Source organism: Equus quagga, unplaced genomic scaffold, assembly GCF_021613505.1.
Source record: "Equus quagga isolate Etosha38 unplaced genomic scaffold, UCLA_HA_Equagga_1.0 203_RagTag, whole genome shotgun sequence".
In the NCBI taxonomy this organism is placed as follows: domain Eukaryota; kingdom Metazoa; phylum Chordata; class Mammalia; order Perissodactyla; family Equidae; genus Equus; species Equus quagga.
Window position 1 is genome coordinate 2,269,442 of NW_025798627.1, and position 21,469 is coordinate 2,290,910.

At 38.1% G+C, this 21,469-nt stretch overlaps 1 protein-coding gene across 2 annotated transcripts in view; it reads right to left on the reverse strand.

Moving 5' to 3' along the window:
- LOC124233455 (inactive phospholipase C-like protein 1) overlaps nt 1–21,469 on the reverse strand; it is a 327,640-nt gene that overhangs the window by 224,401 nt on the left and 81,770 nt on the right. The window lies entirely within an intron of this gene.

Sequence of the window (21,469 nt, forward strand, 5' to 3'; positions counted from 1 at the left end):
GAGTCCTTAAGGGACAGCAGGCACTGTACTGAATGCTCTGCAGTACACTATGTAGAATGCCCAACTTTATGAAGCAGATACTATTATTATCCTTATGTTACTGTTTAGAAAACAGAGACTGAGAGAGGTAAACGTGACCAATTTTTTAGTGCCAGAACTCAGATTTGAACCCAGGATGTTTGAGTCAAAGAACAAGGAAACACACGCACACAAAATCCCATTTTAATAAGTTATAGATATTATGAGAAATGTCCCATCAGGAACATGAAACAGGAACAGAGCACAAATTTAGGGATAAACAGTTACTTCTCAGATGGAAGAAGGGCAAAACATAAGGGTTCTTGGAGTGATACCAAAATCAGCCTCGCTGTACATTTTATAAATGGACTAGAAGAGACTGAGTAATCTGATGTTTCAAATTTTGCAAATGACACATTAAGCATCTCTGGGGTGTGAAATGCCAATGTGACAAAAATAAAACAAAGTATACTTAGAGAGTGACAAGCTCTAAGTTCACATAACCCAAGAATGGGATCTGGCAACTCCAGGAAGCAGGTAGGTATCTCTCCAATTTCCATTTCAGTACTACTTTCCTGTTTTACAGTGTCCCACTGTCCTCTGATCTATCGAGGCCCTTGGGCCTGGTAACCTATCCCAGGACCAGGACAAAGCTAACTAACACTAAAGGCCCCAAGGACCCACCAAGCCAGCCAAGAACTGAAATTTGACCAAATCAAAGGCTTGGTGTTCAGGATAGGATATCAAGCCCTGTCAGGCCTAGTCCTAAGGAGCAAATGCCAGAACACTGCAGCCTGAGCTGTGCCTCCTCAAAGTGGACACGAGCATTTCAGCTAAAGTGCCTGTTCCTCTATATTGGAGATGGTGAACCCTCGTTACTACAACATGTGGCACAAACTGAAAATACAAACACACTTAACAGCTTCTTAAATGAATCTAAATGGGACTCAAGGTAAACTAGGGCCACTTCTAGGATGACAAAGACGACCAGCCTCAGCTTCCATCACATGCTTCTTGAGGCAATGTTGCACAGTATATGCAATACTGGAACTAAATGGATCACAGGCCTGAAGGGTATGAAAGTTCTCATAGAAAATTTTAAGTAGCTACCAAACCTCAGAATAACAAATTTGCCTCTTAATACTTTTAAATTTATAATGCACATTCACCTAACATCCAGAAACCAACAATGCTTATGTTTCGTTACTAAAGAAAATACAGCATTAGAAAATTTTTCAGTAACAAATAAATACCTCTGTTGAATTTAAGGCAAAACTAATGATAATTTTTGTTCTTATCTCATTTAATCCACATCAAAAAAATACAGGAGGTAAGTACTATTATTATTCTATTACAGATAAGGAAACTTCGGCTTTGAGAAGTTATGTGACTTAGCTAAGAGCACATGGCTATTAGCTGGTGGAGCAGGTACTCAAACTCTGGGCAGTTTGACCCCAAAAACCACAATCTGAACCACAAGACTCTATATCGCCTCCATTGTCTTTAACAAAAATAAAACTTCATTATAATGTATGTCCTTACACACTAATCTGCAAATCCATCCATGTCAAACCAAATCCTCTAATCCAGAACAAATAGATACTACACATAACAGAATTAAACAAAAAAAATGGGTCATAGTCCTGGCCCAAAAAGTATCATTATGAAAATGTTCAACTATACTTTGCAGCTTAATCAGAAAATACTAAAAGTAATATACAGTTTTTCAAATGAAAACAGCATGTTCATCTTAAATCCCAAATCTTAAATTTAGGGGTTTTTGTTTCCTTTCCATCAGCTCTCAAATACATGGAGTGGTTTCATGACAGAAGAGTGCTGTCAGAGAGTCATCAGAGGTCATGTGGAACTGTTCTCAGAGGTAACATTTCCATGTAAACCAAGATCAACTACCCTGTGGAGACAAAAATTTCCACCTGGAAAAAAGTCACCCATGAAAGGAAAACAAACTCAAAGCTGTTTTAACATTTTAACTAAATTATATGTAAACAAAGGCCACCAAACATTAAGCAGCAAAAGTGGTGGATTGTAGAAAATGAGGCTGGAAGCAGACAGATGTGTAAAAACCACATGGATATGCAACTCGATATGCCTGATGTTAAGCGCCATTCTCACATTTTACACTTCTACCATTTAAAAAAGCCATTTCAAACTGTGTAATATTGGGAACAGTCTTTATCTTTTAGAGTGACATACTGAAATATTTATGAATGAAACGACATGACTTACTTCAAAATAATCCATACTGGGAAAAGAGGGAAGTGGAAGGAGGAGTTGGTGAAACCAGGCAGACCACGAGTTGTGAATGGTTGAAGCTGGGGGGAGATTCATGAGCGTTCACTATGCAATTCTCTTGATGTTTTATTTATACTGTTCTACTTACTTATGCATAGATCTGATGCATCTCATAAAGAAATTTTTTTTAAAAATCTGTTTAAGAGCTTTTAAAGTACATATTGCATTTGTGTTAATTTTGGTATATATTCATACACCGCATAAAATAATCTCTGCCAATAATTTAAAATTCAGAGTATGAGCAGGATGCAAATGCCTCCACTAAATAGTGTACAGTTTATAATCTGCCTCATTTAGTTCAGTGAAAGCCTGGGGACAACTAGACAACAAAGTCATAGGTTTCATTTTCTTAAGACCTAGTTTGATTTCTTCTATTACTCGGATTTATCATTTTAATCTCAACTCGTCATTTCAAAAATGCATTTTGGCCTATAAAATGAAGGGTGACATATAATCCTTGAATGAGGACAGCAATTACTGAAAAAGAAGACCTCATTATATGTGACAGTATCCCCAAAAGATGATCAATTCAGTAGGAAGTGCAGGGTATACTTCCAATAAGCTTTAAAACCACCATGCCTTAGAGCTTCACAATGTGTTTCCTTCTCCTCAAGCCTTCTCACTCAAGGCCCATATTTCACACGTTAATTTTGGCTCTCATGATCATTCTACAACACCAAACTGCAAAGTTCCAAACTTGGCTTCTACTATATACAAATGGCCTTTGTAAGGTGAAACCCAACTTATCACTGAAGCACTTCTTGGTTGTTTACCAAATTTGTGCAAAAAACTGTTTTCAAAGTATACTGTTGAAAGTAGGGGCTGGCCCCATGGCCAAGTGGTTAAGTTCATGCACTCCACTTCAGCGGCCCAGGGTTTCGCCAGTTCAGATCCCAGGCAAGGACATGGCACCATTCACCAGGCCAGGCTGAGGCAGCATCCCACATGCCACAACTAGAAGGACCCACAACTAAAATATACAACTATGCCCTGGGGGACTTTGGGGAGAAGAAGAAGAAGATTGGCAACAGATGTTAGCTCAGGTGCCAATCTTTAAAAAAAAAAATTAAAAACAAAGTAAATATGATTAAATTTTCTAAAGTGTTCATTGGAACTAGCAAACCAAAGGGATGGTAGCATTTAATTATAATTTACAACCTGCTTTATAAATATCACAAAACCAACTGTCTCAGAAAGTAGCCCCCATTGACTTCATTAAGAATTACATGAATTTCTATATATGAAAATTTGGTTACATATATATGAAAAATATACAACAAAAAGAAAAATTAAAATGATCTTTGATTTACCTATATTCATTTAGATTCACACATACAAATTAGCGTTTTCCTTTCAAAATGACCTTACAATAGTACTTTTTACTTCCTCTGACTCAGGATAACTTACTGCGGTGGGATGAAGGGGAAAGGAGGGTAGGGGATGGCAATGGATTCCATTTTGAGGCAGAACTTTTATCCTGGGTCAAGAGTATCCTTTCTCCAAAGTGATAACTTAATGATCATTTAATTAGATACTTGCCTTTCTTTCATTAGACAGGATTACTGTGGATTTAATCAGAAGGGAAGTCCACTGGGCCAAAGTTTCTAAATTACTTCCCCTTTCCGTAAGAAACAAAAACTAAACCTTTCTATCAAGGGAAACAAACTGCTTCCAAGTTCAACAAGCCAGGGTGTTGTAGAGGAAGCAAGGAACTACAGAGAGAAAGGGGAGCCGAGACATAGAACACTCCTTCTCTAACCCAGCTCTGCGGTGCTGCCAGTCACACGTCGCATCATGAATCCTCCAGCTCTGAGGTGAGCACCGTTACCGACACTTCAAAAACCAGAAGACTGTGGTTCAGAAGGTGATCCGGGATCGTAACACAAGTCCATCTGACTCCAGAACTGTGCTGCCTGCTCCCTTCACCTGGGAAAGTCACATGTGTCATCATTTTGCTACAACTTAAAGTAGCTTCATGAATAGGCCTGCGCTTCCTCATAAGAACACTCAGCTCTAGGCAAACACAGAATCCAAGGCCTGCTGATCCTACACCCCGTTCTTAGAGACAACAAGCACATTTTAATTCCTTCTCTTTACTAATTTACAAGCATGCAGAAAACCAATGTTTACAAAGGATGATAAAGTAGGCATGTAACTATCTCACAAATAATCTCATGAAATAGATATGCTGGGAAAGAACTACTGAGCAAAACTACTCCCACCTCCCTCCCCCCATGTAATGACGCCAAAATAAATGACATGGGAGTTATTTAAATTTGACTTTCTCAGGAGGTAATCAGAAAAAGCTACCCAGCACTCAGAAGCAATAATCACAAACTTCCTACAATGGCAGGAATGTATAGGGATGTTCACTGAATGTTTATCCAATACTGTTTGCTCCAAATGGAATTACAGTGAGGCTGTGACAGACACTGCAGGCTGGCTCACCCAACACCCACTCCCGACCACCTTTCTCCCTTGCCTACCTCTATTTTTAAGGTTGAAAAAGCCAAATATTGACTTTCTCTGCCTCTTTTGTGGGGAGGAGAGAGGGGACTCACGGACATGTGCCAACTCTGGCCAACACAACTTCTATAGAAGTCAGCTGGTGGAATTTCTGGGCAGCTATTTGTTTTCCTGATAAGAGAGACAGATAAAGGTAGCATCTCTCCTACTGCACACGCACTCCATACCCTTTCTGCCCAAAACTGGGGCAGCCATCTTGTAACTATGAGGATGAAAGTCAATGAGTATAAGAAAGGCAGAGCGAAAAGTCAGAAAGAGCCTGGGTCAGTGAGCAGCAGAACCAGGACCAGCAAATGCATACTTCCAGGCTCCTAGTTACATGAAAATATTGAACGTCATTTGTTTAAGCTGCTTTGAGTCAAGCTTTCTGTTGTTTGAAGTTGAACATTTCCCTAACAGATACAATGTCACCTAAAGTCCAGCTAACTAGAGCATTTAAGTCCTATCTTACTTTCTGAATTTTGCACGCTGTGATGGATAACACACTGGACTCTAAACCAGGCATTGACAATTACTGCTTTTGACCTTAGGCAAATCATTTCACCCCTCCGAGCCTCAGTCTCCACACATTTGTAAAATGCGGATAATCATGCGTGTCCTGCCTACCTCACATGACGTTATGAGGGTCAAATCAAGGACCTGACTCTGAATAAACCCTAAAGTGCTACATGAATGTAACAGTTGCATGCTATTTGTATGTATTTAGTTGCCACCTCTCTCACCCCTAAATCCTACAGCAAACATACGATGGGCCTCAGTTGATGGAAGAACATTCAATAAGATACTACTTAATGGGTTTTTAAATTGTTCTTCCCTATAAGATACTTATGCTTCCTTTCTAGTCAACGTAAAATCTGTATACCAGGAGGAGTTCAAGTTCAATGAGAGAGAGGATAAGTGGAGCAAAGGCAAACCAAAAGGTACTCTAAAGTTACGGATATTCTAAAGCATACTTTGTAATTCATCTGTTGGTTGGTTGTATTTGACTAAGGAACAACTATAGCAAGAAATACGTAATTGTGGCTTTATGACACAATACACTTAACCAATGCCAACCCTCTTCTTCTGTGAAAGCTCCTTCTACTTAATAGCATTTTCCAGTTCTTTGAAAATGCTTAAGATTAAATGCAAAAATTGACTGAGTTACATACATACGTAGGAGGGCTTCGCATCAAAGCTTTCACATAGTAAATCATGAATAAAAAGGATGTTACTTGCACAGAGAAAGGGATCAATTGAAATATAACTTTGTTGGGGTATTAACATAGCAGATTTGCAAAGTGAGCTTACTGAAGTCCTGAGATCATAGGGCACATTCACACATGAAAAATAAAATAGAGATGCTCATTTAAGCCAAAACCCTCTACTAGTACATCTTCTATGCTGGTGTAATCCACAGATCATGACTGTCAACATCACCTGGGAGATTGCTAGAAAAGCAGAATGTCAGCCCCCTTCGTCAGACTTAACTGAATAGGAATCTATACTTTAACAAGATTCCAGGTGCTTCATAGGCACATTCAAGTTTGAGAAGCACTGATCCCTGCCCAGCCAGCATTTAGTTCTGATTTATTGATGATGAAAATAACAGCAAACCAAGAAGAGTTAATTACCTCAACACAAGAGGCTTGGAAAACACTTCCATAATTAGTTTACCTAATACACGGTCCTAATCATGATACTCAAAACCTTCAATGACTTCCTATCATCTACCAAATAAACTCTAAAGTCCTTAGTTTGATAGCCAAGGTCCTCCATCTTCTGGCAGCAAACCCTTTTCCAATTCAGTGTTCCACCCTAGCCCCTTCATGTGCCCCATTGCCTATTTCTCAAAGCGTAAAGAGCAGACCACCTGCAACAGAACCACCTGGAGCCCCACCCTTGACCTTCTAAATCACGTTCTCTAGGAAATAAAACTGAGGAGGAATGATCATAATCAGCTCTCCCAGGTGATTCTTGGTAAAGAATCACCCATCCTTTCAGACTAAGTCTCTCATCCTTGATCAAGTTTCTCCCAATGTGCCCAAACAGACAGGCTTACTCCATCCTTAGTGCCAACACTGGCCCCATCCACAGCTCTGTTGTTATCCACCTCACACAGTATTGCAATTACATATTTCCATGCCTGTTCCTCCTCTGAGTCCGTGAACGCAGGACATGTGTACTATGTATCTGCGTAGCCCCAACTTCTAGCACATTGTCTGGCAGAGTAAATGTTCAATATATGCCAATTTACTGCAGCACTGCTTATGCTACGAAAAAAGAAACTAAAACAATCTTACACTCCATCTTTTGGAAACTACCTAAATTAATTACAGTACAACCATTCAGTGGAATATTAGGCATTCATTAAAAACAATGACTGATTATTTACTGATTGGAAGGATATCCAGGATATATTGCAAAAAAAAAGCAAATTGCAAACATAAGTATAAAATGATCTTGAAGAATCTACACCAAAACATTAACAATGATAATCTCTGAGTGGTGGTATTTTGAATGACATTATTCTCTTCTTTATGTCTGTTATTTGAATTTTTTACAATAAGCATGTATAACTTTTAAAAATTTTAAAGCTATTCCTATTTTAAATGGAATATGGAATGAATGTTGTTACAGTAAATGATAGCTTCACTTATTCAGCTTCTAAGGACAGGGGTTTCCCAAAGGTTGGCAGTGATCCAAAGGTTGGCAATGAACCAACAGTTGGCCATGTTGTTGCTAAGAAGGAGAGAATAGGAAATGGGTAGTCCTTAGAAACTGGCTCTCACTAATGTACCTCCTATTGTCCGGGATTTAGAAAAATATTTAAATGTCCCTTAATATCTTATTACATAACACTTTACTAATAAAAACTGTGGCTTCCAGTGGAAACAATTTTGACAATATCAGTTAGTCTCAGTATAAAGAAATGATCTATTGTCAATTTTTTCAGTTATAAAAATCAGCCTCCAACTTCATCTCATTTCCCCTGTTGGCTCTTCTCTCACTTTTGTAACATGCATTTGGTAAATACTATCTTTTACTCTATTTAGCACAATACCAAAACTGGATGTGCTAGCTGATGTCAATGACTTTCAGTTACTATCACCAAATTGGGGCATTGTTTCTGCTCTGAGAAGGATGAGTGGGGAGGATAAAAGATACCTCCAGCCTTTTCTCTTCTGCTGTAAGGGAAACCTACAAGTAAAATTCATTTCAATTAATATTTTACATGAAATGAAGATAGTTTAAAGAAAAATAACTAAAATACATTAAAATCACACCTCCAACAACAGGAGGAACACATCAATTAATCTGGTATTTTTGTCATTAATTTCAACATTCAATCTAAAGCAAAAATAAAACAAAGATTTGCAAAGAGAAAACATAGAAATAATTTTTATTAGTCACTACTAGGATTTTATTATAGTTTGGACCAATTTTGAATGCTTTAAATATATATTCTGCTTGAATAATATCAACAAAAAATATGTATTATTACAGTATTATTCTATGTATGTATTATAATATTATATGTACTGTTAATAAGTCAAACATATTTCCTACTTGGGTTCTCCTAGAATGTCCTTACCACATGAAAACATAAAGTAAACAGAGGGGAAAAAAACTTTAAAAGCCTTGATAGGATATTAAAATTCAGTGTAAATTGAAATATAAGAATTTTTAAAGCCAGGGTTTTTTTTAACTTGGCTCAAAATAATCTGTCCAAAAAGGTAAAAATGTGACTATGACTTATTACCCACTAGGTTCAAGAAACACGGCTGCTCATTTGACAAGTTTAGAAGTATAGCTATTGTCATCAACCCCCAATGTGTAGATGTGCAACCTGGGCATCCAAAACGTCACAGGATGGTGGAAGGGGCTCTAAGCCAAGAGGGAGCAGACAAAAGTTCTTGCCCTTTGTTCTGCAGGGACCACATGACTCCAGTCACTCTGCTTCTCAGAATTTCTGACTTCCTCATCTGTAAACGTAGGCTTGAGCTAAATTATCTCTAGGTTCTTTCCAAGTCAAAAATTTTTAAAGCTCTAATTTTACACATTTTCTCCACACATACACAACTGAAAACATCATATTTTTATAATCTATGAAAACTGCAAATAAAAGAACTGCGGTTTAGCAGATTTTTTCCAATAAAATTTTGAAAAAGGAAAGAAAACATAAACCTATCATTTTAACATAATTATTTCACTTTTAAATATTTGCATCATCCTTTATTATTCATTAAACCATACCTTTTTTTCCAGTCCCATGACTAGAAAGAAATTTGTCTTTCCTAACTATTGAATCAACAGGAATCATGAGACAAGCTAAAGGCAAAAAAAAAATCTGAGATATAGTAATAATAACTTTGTCTTTGAAAAAAATAGCTGGAGGCAGAAATTCAAATTTCCCCAAAATATTATATTCCCATGTACAAGACAGATCAGTTACCAAATCAGTAATAAAAACTAATATTCACTTCTGTCTATGTATAGAGCACTTTCACATGCACGATGTTACTACGTCTTCATGACTCTATGAGGAAGTATTGGAATCATCTCCACTCTGTAGCTGAGGAAACTGAGACTCCCTGACATTAAGTAATAGTCCAAGGTCATAAGGCTAGAAAGCACCAGATCCATGACTCAACCTCCTGACCTTTTCCTGAGTCTCGGCTCTCATCCACCAGTTCATAAATCTTTAATGTTTCAAATAAAGCATGTTTTTACCTAATCTAAAGTAAATAATTGCTCATAAACAATTACTTGGGAAAAAATATTTAAAATACATGACATAAAAGGAGTAATTTCCTATCCTTAATAAATCTTGTGTCCTTACAAATTAAAAGAAGAAAAAGACCAACACTCAATGGAAAATTAGGAGAGAAAGATAACAAGAGAGTTTACAAAAAATTCAACGCGAATTCCTTTGAAACACTTGGGGAAAAAATGCTCAATCTCAATTAAATAACTGCAAGTAAAATTAAACTTTTTTTCTCACTATCTTATTAACAAAAGTTTAAAATTGTTCATATGCTGAATTGACCATGACAGAGGGAAAAAGTTACTCTCCTACACCGTCAGTGGAGAAGGTACTGGTTAAAACCTCCTCGAAGAGCAATTTTATAGTATTTAGCAGAACCGAAAACAAATATCCTTCGACACAGCAATTCCACTCCTAGGAATTTATTTTATTTATGTGGGCAAATGAAAAGAATGCCCATCACGTAAAGGATGTTTGTTTGTTAAGCATCTGTTATTACAGCAAAATCCTGAAGACAACTCAAATGTCTACCCATGGGAAGTAATTAAACCAATTTTGTGTACTTTGTACGACAGAACACCATGCTCCAATGTAAAACATTACACTTTTTTAAAAAGCAGAATAGTATTGTATACTCCCCATTTGTATAAGAAAAAAAGTATGCAAAGATTGTACCCTAAATCCAAGATGGTGTGTACTTAAAATATTTCTGGAAAGATACCTAAGAAATTCCCCTGTATAGAAGGCAACTGAGGATTCAAGAGTCTAGTTTGGGAGGAAGACTTACATTTTCGTTATTTTAAAATTTAATACCATCTGAAATGTTTAATCCTTTGTATGCCTAGTGTAATCCTTTGATTTGTGGGCTGCAGGCAGCTTCCATGCTTATACTCAACTTGGCTGATGTAAGAATCCAGTTAGATAAAATAATATTTGTTAAAGTATTTTGCTGACTGAAGAGAATACACAAACAGTAAGGCATCCTGGTCATTGTTTTATTACTAACAACTCTGGAAGACTTTTTATTGCCCCAGCACCTACTGCCTCTAGCTAAACCCAGCAAGCACAACTCCTCAATAGACACTTCATGATAGGTAGGTAGATAGATAGATAGATAGATAGATAGATAGAATTCTCTATTAATATGCAAATATCCACCCAAGAGGTAACATCTGTAAGCACTACTTCTCAAACCTTTCTACCCAGTTGGCCCTAATGTCTAGGATACTGAGCTCAGTCCCCCAGTAGAAGGTACATCAAAAGGCCCTCAAACTTAATATGTCCATACTTTTTTTGGTAGAAAAATATTTTTTTCTCACAGTTCTTCAAATAAAATTGACATTCCAGGAAGATGCACTAGGTTCATCCTGGGCCCTTGCCCCAGGAGCCAAGATACACCAGTTTGAAGAATTTGACTTTAAAAGACATGTATTAACATCTTAGCAGAGGAGACTTTAAATATGAGATGAAGGGCGTGGACAAAAAAATGAGGGAGAAAAAAATTGGATCAGACCCTTTGTGATTTAATCCTCAGAATCACCATTCTTTCAACAAGCTACCAAATTCCTACTGCAGCTACAGTCCCATGCCCTCATAAAGGTAATTTTAGTTCTAATAGATAATGTAAAATTGCCCTTCAAAGAGGTTTTAACCAATGCATTCTCCACTGATGGCATAGGAGAGCGATTCTTTCCCCACACCATGGTCAATGCAGCACAAGGCCAAACTTTTTGTCTAGCTAGTGGAGCTGGGTGGAGGTACATGTCAAGCACTGAATCAAATATTATTAGGTAGTGACACAGAGGATGACTTTATAGGGGAGGAAGAAATCTTGCTCTTCCCTTCTAGCTTCTTCTGGCTGGTCTAAGACTTAAATTGACATGAGACAGAACAACAGGAGAAAAATCAAACAAAGTTTAATAACATGCATACATGAGAGAAGCCCAAGAAAACTGAGTAACCCACCAAAATAGCCAAAGCCACCACCTTGAATACCATCTGCAGCTAAAGGCAAAGAAGGATGTTGGAGGTAGTGGTTTGGGACTTCAAAGCGGAGGAAGGCAATTCACATGGAGATGGAAAAGCAAACATTTGGTAAATAAATGTTTTACCATGCTAGGCAGAGACAATGGGACATGGAGAGGACTGTGGCCAAACAGGCCTAGCTAGGTTCCTCCCTGTCTATCTACCTAGGTCATATTATAGTTAGAACTAGGTTCTGCAGTTATCAATGGGGATAATTCCTTCCTAAAACAGGCCTTCTCTCTCAAATTCTTTTAGGCAGTTAAGGGAAAAGTCAAAGTTTCTTCCTGAGTCTTTTGTTCTTCAAAATAATTGAGCCAAAGAGACACATTTTGGGGTGGCAAATTCTGCTCCCCTACAACTTAGACATGAGGTTAGAAAGAACTACTTTAGCTGAGTGGTCAGCAAAGGCCTACCTGAGGGAGAGATGTTTGAGCTGAGACCAAAACTGTGGGAAGGAGTTGGCCACACAAATAGAATGTCCTAGGGCAAAGACCTGAGGTAGCCCATTCTTGGTACATTCAAGGGATACAAACTTAGCCACTATGCTTGGAGCATGTGGACCCGGGGAAGAGAGGTAGACAATGAGTTAAAGGAGGCAGGGGCCAAACCATGTAAAGCCTTGTAGGACAAGGTAAAACATTTATTTTTACCGCAATGGGAAGCTGTTCTTTGGGCAAGAGAATAATAGGATCTCACTTATTTTATGAGAAAATAATTCTGTTTACTGTGCAGGTAATGATCTGTAGGGAGGCAAGACAAGAAGCAGGAAGATCAGTCAGGAGGCAACTGAAATAATCCAGATGAGAAACCATGGTGACTTGAATTGTGAATTTAATAGTGGAGAAGTAGAGAAAGTTCAGATTTCAGGATATATTTCAGAGCTGTGAGACTTAGTGATAATTTGGATGTGGGGTATAAGGAAAAGAAAGGATTGGTGAATGAATCCCAGATTCTTAGACTAAGTTATCTGGTGGGTGGTGGTACCATTTACTAAGATAGGGAGAGGAGGGGAGGGCAAGTTCTGTTGTGAACATTGTGGCCAAGACTCCTAGTGGCAACCCAAAATGCACTTTCCACTGCTTCCCAAGTAACTGAGCCTCAATTTTATTCCAGCTAAAAGACTCCATTTCCTAGCCTCTTTCTACTGCTAAGAGAAGTCATGTGGCTAAATCTGGCCAATAAGAAATAAGTAGAAGAATTTATAGGACTTCTAGGGTAACTGAAAAGAGCTAACTCAGCTGGGAGTTGTACTGTTTTTGCCCTATGCCCCATCTTCCTTCTTGCTGCCTGTAATGAGGAAGACGGCTGGAGCACCAGCAGCCACCTGAATCATGAGGTAACCTTCAGAATGGAACTCACCCACTAAGCATAGCAGATTAAAGAGTTTAAATAGAGCCTAAATTGTCGGTGCCTTTGGGGGGCAGACATACCAGTGCTGGACTGCCTATCTCTGGGCTTCTTTTAAGTGGAATAAATTCTTGCATGTTTACAGTTATTTTGATTTTTCTGATTCATGCAGCCAAACAAAATCCTAACCGAAACACAGATGTAAAGATAGATATGATATGCCTATTAAACATCCCAGTTAGGTAGAGTCCCTATTTTAAGTATGAGAAAACTGAGTGTCAGAGAGGTTATCTGCCCATAGTCAGACGGCTTGAGATAGAGGCAAGATTTAAGACAATGGCAGTCTCACTTCAAAGTTCATGTTTTTACACTATACCCTCCTGTACCGAAAAACGAAAGGAAAAGGAAGGCACCAAAGTCAAATGTCTCCAATAGCACAAGTGTGACTAGGACCAGTTCTGCACATGGTATCCCAAAATAGCCCTACCTCATCTGATAGAAGGAAGAATCAGCTCCTCTATAAAGGTATTACTACTTACACGATGTCAGTATTGTGCCATGCTTGCTTTACCCTTATCGTAAGGCAATATATTTTTAACTATATTCACCTGATCCATTCAGCCCCAGATTTATTTCTGTTGTATTAAAATGCTGCTTTATATTTATGCTATTAAAAAGCTACTTATATTTATGCAGTCTCTTGCAATTAAATATATGCTGAACTTCATTCTGAATTCCTCTTGGTAATTCTGGATTCTAATACTACATATTCCAACTCTGAGCCAGGACCATCCCTTACATGACCCATTAATTATGCCCCTCATAGGACAGTAATGATAAGTTCTCCAGAGCCCCCAACACCAACAGATCTGAGCAGCAGTTCATCTGGACCACAGCTTCACAGTTTATTGACGGTTATCTCCTGAAGCAGGGAAACAAATGTTTTGTACAATAACAACATTATGCATCCATCACTCCTTCCTCAGTCTCCCAGTTCTGCCCTATAAAACAGAGAAAATATGATTAGTGAGGCAAGCCTTCTGTCTTATAATGTCAAGTGGACAACTGGCTTAAATTTTAGGTGTTCCTAAGTAGTTTCCTTTCCTAAGGGAAAGTTTTTTCTTTTACTTTTTCATTGAAGTATAATATACACACTGTGAAGTATACAGACCTTAAGTGGATATCTTGATGAAATTTTACAAAGTGTGCACCCCTGTGTTGTCACCACCCAGATCAGGTTACAGAACATTTCCAACACCCAGAACTCTCCCTCAGGCCCCTCCAGTCACCACCCATCCCCCCTATCAAGTTAACCACTGTCCTGACTTCTGATTCCACAGATTCATCTTGCCTGGTTTTGAACCTAATATAAACGGAACACTACAATACATAATTTTTCACTTAACATTATGCAGGGACCTGAAATTGGCCACCCCAAGATATGTCTCTTCGGCATCAGGATTATTTGAGGCTGATTGCTTTTGATAAACTGGGACAGGGAAGGAGGCTCTGAGGAATGGAACTTGCCCTTTGTTAGGACACATTTACATGTGTAAGGTAAATCTCTATCTGTAAAAGGTGCCTCCCTCTCTGTACCAGGAAGAAGAAAGGAGATGACCTTCTCTGTAGAAACTCTTAATCAATGCCAAAGGCAAGGACTTAAATCTGCATTTTATTGTGCTTGTCTGGTAACCTCCTGAAACTGACTTCCCTCCCCCTCCCAACTTTGGCATTTCTTTAAGGATTAAGCATCTTTCCTTAGGCTAGAAACTGATTGCTGTGCTCACCTGTGACCACCCAGCTCAAGACAATAGACTTGCCTCCTGCTACGCCCTCCGAGATAGCAGACCCACTACCTGCTGTGTCCATCAAGAGCTGTGACCACAGGGCAATCTTGTGACTACTGTGGGAGGGACATTTCCATCATATGTGAAACGTCCTGTTTGGGGGTATATAACCACTCTGTGCACCCCACTTCTTCGGTGCCCTTTCTTCCTTTGGGAAGAAAGGCCCTGGGCCATGGTTCCTCATAAATCTTTGTTTAATTTTCTCCTGCTATTCTGTCTCATGTGAATTTAATTCGTTCTCCAGCCAGACGAACCCACATTTGGGAAGAGGAAATGTCTTCCTCCCCTACAGTTACATCCATAAAAATTACCCATAATGTTCCAGATAACCATAGCTTACTCTTTTTAATTACTGCATAGAATATTCCATTTATCCATTCTGCTAATGGACATTTGAATTATTTGCAGTTTTACGTATGATAAATAATGCTGCTATGAAAGTTCTTGTCCAAGTCTTTCAGTGTATACTAAGGGAGATTTTTCACTTTTTGAGTTTTTTATTCTTGTTTTTTGTTTTATTCGTGATGTTATACAAACATTGCCTATACATTTGGGAGTAATACATCCAAAGCAAGCACAGTACTTTGGCTAAAATGTTTTATGCCTAATTCAGTGCTCTGAGCAAAATTCCCATGAGGACTTGAGCATTGTTAGGAAAATAATGAAAAGAAAAGGAAGGGGGTAAAGAGGCTGTTGAAAAGGAGATAGACAGAGCTTAGGACACACATACTAGAAAATAGAAAAGAGAGAGAAGTCGCTGGGTCAAGTCCTTCCGATGAACTGTCAAGTTTCCAGTGAATTAGATAATCAGTTTGGCCCTTAGGTTGTGCATCTACTACCACTAAGATAGTTCCTCGAGATGCACCCCTAAAATTGGATGGCTTTTTGCCGATCTTTGTACCTTAACTTCTTGGAGCATGCTGGGGCTCCCTAGTGGGGCGATTACATGTAATAGGTAAAGAAGCCCTTTAATACTCCAACCCTATAAAGATTCCCAATAACTGGAAGCCTTAGGCTTCTCCTCCTCCTCCTCCACTCTGAGAAACTAAAGGCCAACAAATTTTTTATTAAATGTTTAAAATATGTACAATTTTGAATGTGGATTGGGTGCTAACCTCTTACCCATTTCCAGGTCCCTCTCATTCATTTATTCAAAATTTACCTTCTTATTATCTAATGTGCACAAGGTTCTGCGTTAGGTGCCTGAGAAGCAAAAAAAAATATGCAAAGATGAAATATTTACATATTAAATGACATATATCTAAAACTTGCTTCCAAATAAAGGAGGGTATGAGAATGGGCTATTGGAGCTGGGTGATGAATCCTAGGGGGTTCATTAAGCTGGTCTCTCTGCTTTTGTGTGTGTCCAAAATTCTCTATAATAAAAAGTTAAAACACAAACAAAAACGTGTAAGACAGCCTCTGACCTCCAGGAGCAAACGGACTAATAGAAATGCTAACACATGCACTCAAATAGCCAATGGGAATTTAAAGGGGCCATAGCAGTTATGCATCCCAACCTTGGCGTTTTAAAGTGAAGACAACACTCAGAAAGAAGTGACTCTGAGGCCTAAAGGTTAAGTGATTTGCCAAGGTCACACAGTTGGTGGTAGAGGTGATACTGAAAACTGGGTCACACACACACACAGAGTGCTCTTCTTTCCATTCAGACTGCTGCAATGCAGAGTGGTAGACGTCAAGGCCATGAAGCTAGTTCAAGCTACATGCATAAGAATTCAGACAAAAGAGACACCAGCCAGGGCTAGAAATCAGGGGCTATTTCGCAAGTTGTGCTCTGCCCACAAAATTAAGAGGGGCTGTCCCCCTTATTAAAGAGAGAACATCAAACCAGTGAGGCAAGAATGTTATGCTTATTGGCATGATTGTGGAGTTAAGCTCTGACTCTCCTAAAGTCACACGGCTTCCTCAGGGTGCTGAGACCTAGCAGCAGGAGCCCTCGTGGCTGATTCCCAATCACTGTCAGTCAGACAGGGTAGAGTGAGCATTCACTATATGCCAAGACGTGCGTTCAGAGTTGGAGCGACTGCAGAGATAAGCACAGCCCCTGCCCTCGGAGCTCCCGGGCTGGCAGAGAATTATTAATCTAACAGTTCTGAAGGAGAACCACAGGGTACTCCAGCTACCTCAAGTCCCTAATATAGCTCTAGATTCACACTGACTTACCTTTAAAAACTACACTTCCGCACATTTTAACATTTTCATTTGTGCCTAATTTTAAAGAAATAAGCCAGCATAAATAAGTAAACCAGGTATGGTTCTATTCTAACCAGTCAATCATCAGGGACTAATAAGGTGAAGTCAACTGCCTATAAGACAAAAATGGTCAGGCACTGGTAAATGTTTGCTTTTGATTGTGACACCTATATTTGGAACATTTTCTCAGGTGACATTCCCATAAGGGAGCTAGATGAATGACTCTCAAGGAGATTTAAGCTCTTTGATGGCAAAGCCCAAGTTAGGACAAACTAGCATAGAGTAAAAATGTACTTAATTAACATTTCATAAGTGAAGAAACAAAGACCAAATTACATAGACTACAAATGTTTCTTTCTATTCATAAAAGTTTTCATCCTAAACCCTAGACATGCTGGATAAAATCTTAACAGGGTATATTCTCACCTCTAGTTCTCGTGGAATAGACTGCATTTCCCCTGATAGACTAGGGAAGGAATTCAACTTTTTTCTTGTGTTTTCCACTGTATAGTAGAAATAGCATGACTTTAAAAAGTGGAAAAGCAGTAAAAAGACAAAACAAAACAAATTCAGCTCTCTTAAGGTATCTTGTTTTTACTTTTCACATAAAAATAGATGTCTCCTCTGGTCAGTCTCAAAAAAATCACAGAAATAATATAATCCGTACTCAGAACATTTGTACATATTTCCAAAAATTTCACTGTTCGGGGAAATTTAGCAAGCTAAAGTAGTTGACTCAAAGTCCCTTGGCTGCCTCTATGAGAAAAGAAAAACAGAGGGAGGAAAAAACCCAAGTCTCCTAATTGCATAATCATTAGATTACTTCTCTGTTCATAAATAAGCATTGCCCAAAATGATTTACAGATATAAAAAATGTTATTGATTTGGACATTCATAATTGTGTGGAGCTTTTATTCCTAAAGTTGGATAATAATTCTCGCTCTCATTATAAAACATTTACCCATTCCACATTCAAGTCCCCTGAGCGTTTATGCTCTTACGCTTCTATTGCATTGCTAGTCCAGCACTTTATGAAAACTAAATTGTTTTGAAGGAAATATAACAGCTACAGGTTAGAACATTTGTAAAGTTTTTATTTTTCTCTTTTAAAATTTAAATACTAATTACCTTCACATTCAGGACACTACTAAACACCTCATGAGTCAGCCCCTCTATCTTAACTAGACTGCAGAATTTACCGGGATTCAAAGTGGTCTGAGTACACCTTAGAGAACAAGATAAAGTCTAGCTCCAAGCTGAATATGAGTTTGGCAAGATTTCTCTGTTTTCACCAGAGAGGGTTATTCAGAAGAACTGGAAAGGAGGGCTGCCTGAATTTGCATACCGCTCTATCCTGTCCAAAATAATTGAAAGTTTAGAAATCAGAAATTTGCAACCTCATAAATAAAAGAGATAATCCAAAATCTATTAAATTTTCCTCAGGATTTTGTCCACTGCACTTCAAAGCATAAAGAAATTATAATGTCTAGGAGCCTATATGTTTTGATGCCTTTAAATAAATCAACTGTTTTTCTTAATGCAAACAAACAAACAAACCATTTTTCATTATCAAATTCCAAAACCAGCAAGCACGATTTAGCTATAGCACCACTGAAATTACAGCTTCAGACCAGTTTGAGTAGAAAACAACAGAAATTGGATGTTTGTTAGGAAAGAGAAGCATTTTATGCATTTTTGTTCTATCTGCACTCTGTGCCCAAATTCTAAATCCTTTGAAGCTGAAAATTATTAGATTTGATAGTCAGATGTCAATGTGATGATAAATAATAAGACTCTCAAGGATCAAGGAGATAGCTGTCTCACAAAACCTGGTTATTAATCGGAAGACTAAGGTAGTCTCAAGGCAGCTTTAAACCGCTCTGAAATTCAGATGCCTCCGTGTTCCAGCAGGTAGATAACTGTGTGAGTACACTGTGAGAGTGGGGGCACTTGAATGAGCTGCAGAGCGGGGCTGCAGCCCAGGAGGAGGGGACAGCTGCCCCTCAGCTCCAGCCAGCTGTTCCCCCATCTTCTGATTTCTCAAGACAAGCCAAAAATGCAGATTAGCATGTGAAATCTTCCTATTAAAATGTTGAAACAAAATTTTTCAAAGCACTGCATGGGCCAAATAAAACATGTCTGTGGGCAGTTTTCAGCCAGCTGGCTGCCAGTTTGAGATCTCAGGGAAACTATGGAGAAAGAAAGAAGTAAAATATTTCCTTGACTCTCCCTCCACCAACTTGGTAATGCACAGTCTTGGAGGTCACTGTGGGAGTCTAGTCAAAGGAGGATTAAAGATGACTTGGAGACTTCAATTTGATCTTAAGGGAGACACTATTTTCCTACCATTCTTTCTTCAACAAATTTTATACACACACACATACTTTTCTTTCTTTTCTTTTTTTTTTTTTGTTTTACAGATCCAGGATTACAAATCATTTCTCAAGCACTTCCATCACTGAGTGAAGGGACACCATGCTTGTGTGTACCCAAGAAAATGGAAATCCTTTAAAACACATTTATATCCCAAAAGACAGGTTGACCTTAATTACAGTTGTCTTTGGTCTTAACAAAAAGCAAAATGTACTTAGCTGCAAATTGTTCTCAGGGGTATGAAGTAAACCCATTCAAAATCCAATAAGCTCATTCTCAGGGACAAGTCAAATGCTTTCTGCTACCAGGTCCACTTGCTTTATTCATCATTCAGTCTGCGATGTGGGACAAGCAAAGAGCAGTAACAGGAGAAGAACAAACAGAAAAAGTCCAAACTTCTGATTTACACACAGCTCTGAGAGTGGAGAACATTATTTCTCACTATTTACAGAGCAAAGCAACATGGCACAGAGGAAAATAAAAGTTTTGCATTTCAACCAAGAGAATAAAGTAATCTACGCAAACATTGCAATAACACAGCTTTTATTGCATTCCCAGAAGTCTAAGAACCTTTCATCTTTGTTACCATATACATGGACGCATTTTACAGGCTTGTTATATTTTCCAACTATTTACTGATTATCTCTAATAAACACACACTGGTCACATTGGTTTAATCAATGGTTCCTAACTCTTTGAAGAACCTGATAAAAGTGGAGGACACACCCTCCCCCTGAAAAAAATGCTTTGATTTACCACATTTTGCACACAGTTTTAAGAGGTTCAAGGACTCCCTGAAGAAGTCCATCCAAAGGCTCTTATTTAAGAACTCTACTGCAAAAGTACTATAATTTCATTTTTGTTTCATTTATGCTAACCTTCCAAAAACATTTATTTCAGGATATGCTCTAAGAAGTTAAGGCAGCACATTTGCATGCATTTCTTTTCTTGTTTACATATATTCAAATAATCTTCCGTGTTTGAGAATTACAATCATTTTTAAGTCAGTCAGGCCTGAGCAGATAAATTAGGTTATTGTATTGGCTAAGAATAGGTTACCATTCACTTGTTAAAACGTGTGCTTTTTAAATTTCTGGACTTTCAGTGCTTTTTCCTTTCCATTATTATTTTGTTACAGATAGGTGATGTGGAAAAGTGGCAGAGTATGAAAGCATCACTTTCAAAAGATATTTCCCTCAGCTCCCATGTGAGATGGCCCCATATTTCCATTTTACTTTTTTTAATGGTATAATCAACTATCAAAATCCATAAATGAATACAGAGCCTTCAAGTGTCCTCTTTGTTTTATCACTGCTCTCTCCCACTTGAACTTTCAAGGCACTCCTACTATAAAAAAGAGGCAGGATTCAAGGAATTATCTGTTTATTACCTAACTACTCCAGCAGTGATTATAAAACACTTTAGAGAACCACCTTAGTGAATGTCATTAGAGATGCTAGGATATATCTATTGGGAAATGCAAAATAATACTTCTGGATAAAGGTTGTGATACAATTATATTCTCCTTCTATAACTGAATCTCATTGCTGAAATTTGGTTAGGTCTGACCTCTGTTTACAAACAAGAGGTCATGTACTGAACATAATAAAAAGAATAAGATGATGCAGACATCAGATCAGACAAACAAAAATGTCAACCTTGGGAGGCCGTCTGTTTTGGCGTTATGTAATATACAGGAGATTTTGGTTCTTGGGAACTTTAAGCTCATTTAAATGCCTATAAAGGAAATCTACAGCACAGCCTATTTTTAAAAATTATTACCATCAACAGGCTCAATGCAGCTCAACTGAATTTATTTGCAATTGGATTTTGATATGCATGATTTGATGGCCTTAGAATTTGGCTGAAATAAAACATCTGAACAACCTTGAACCCAATAGCTCAGCACTTTATATATGCTGACTAATAAGGTAAATGTGGTATAAAACTGAAGAAAGTACTCCTACCAAAAATAGCCCTTTCCACATAGCACAGAAGATATTTAGTGCAGTGAAAATACTCTGTGATACTATAATGATAGATAGATGTCATTATACAT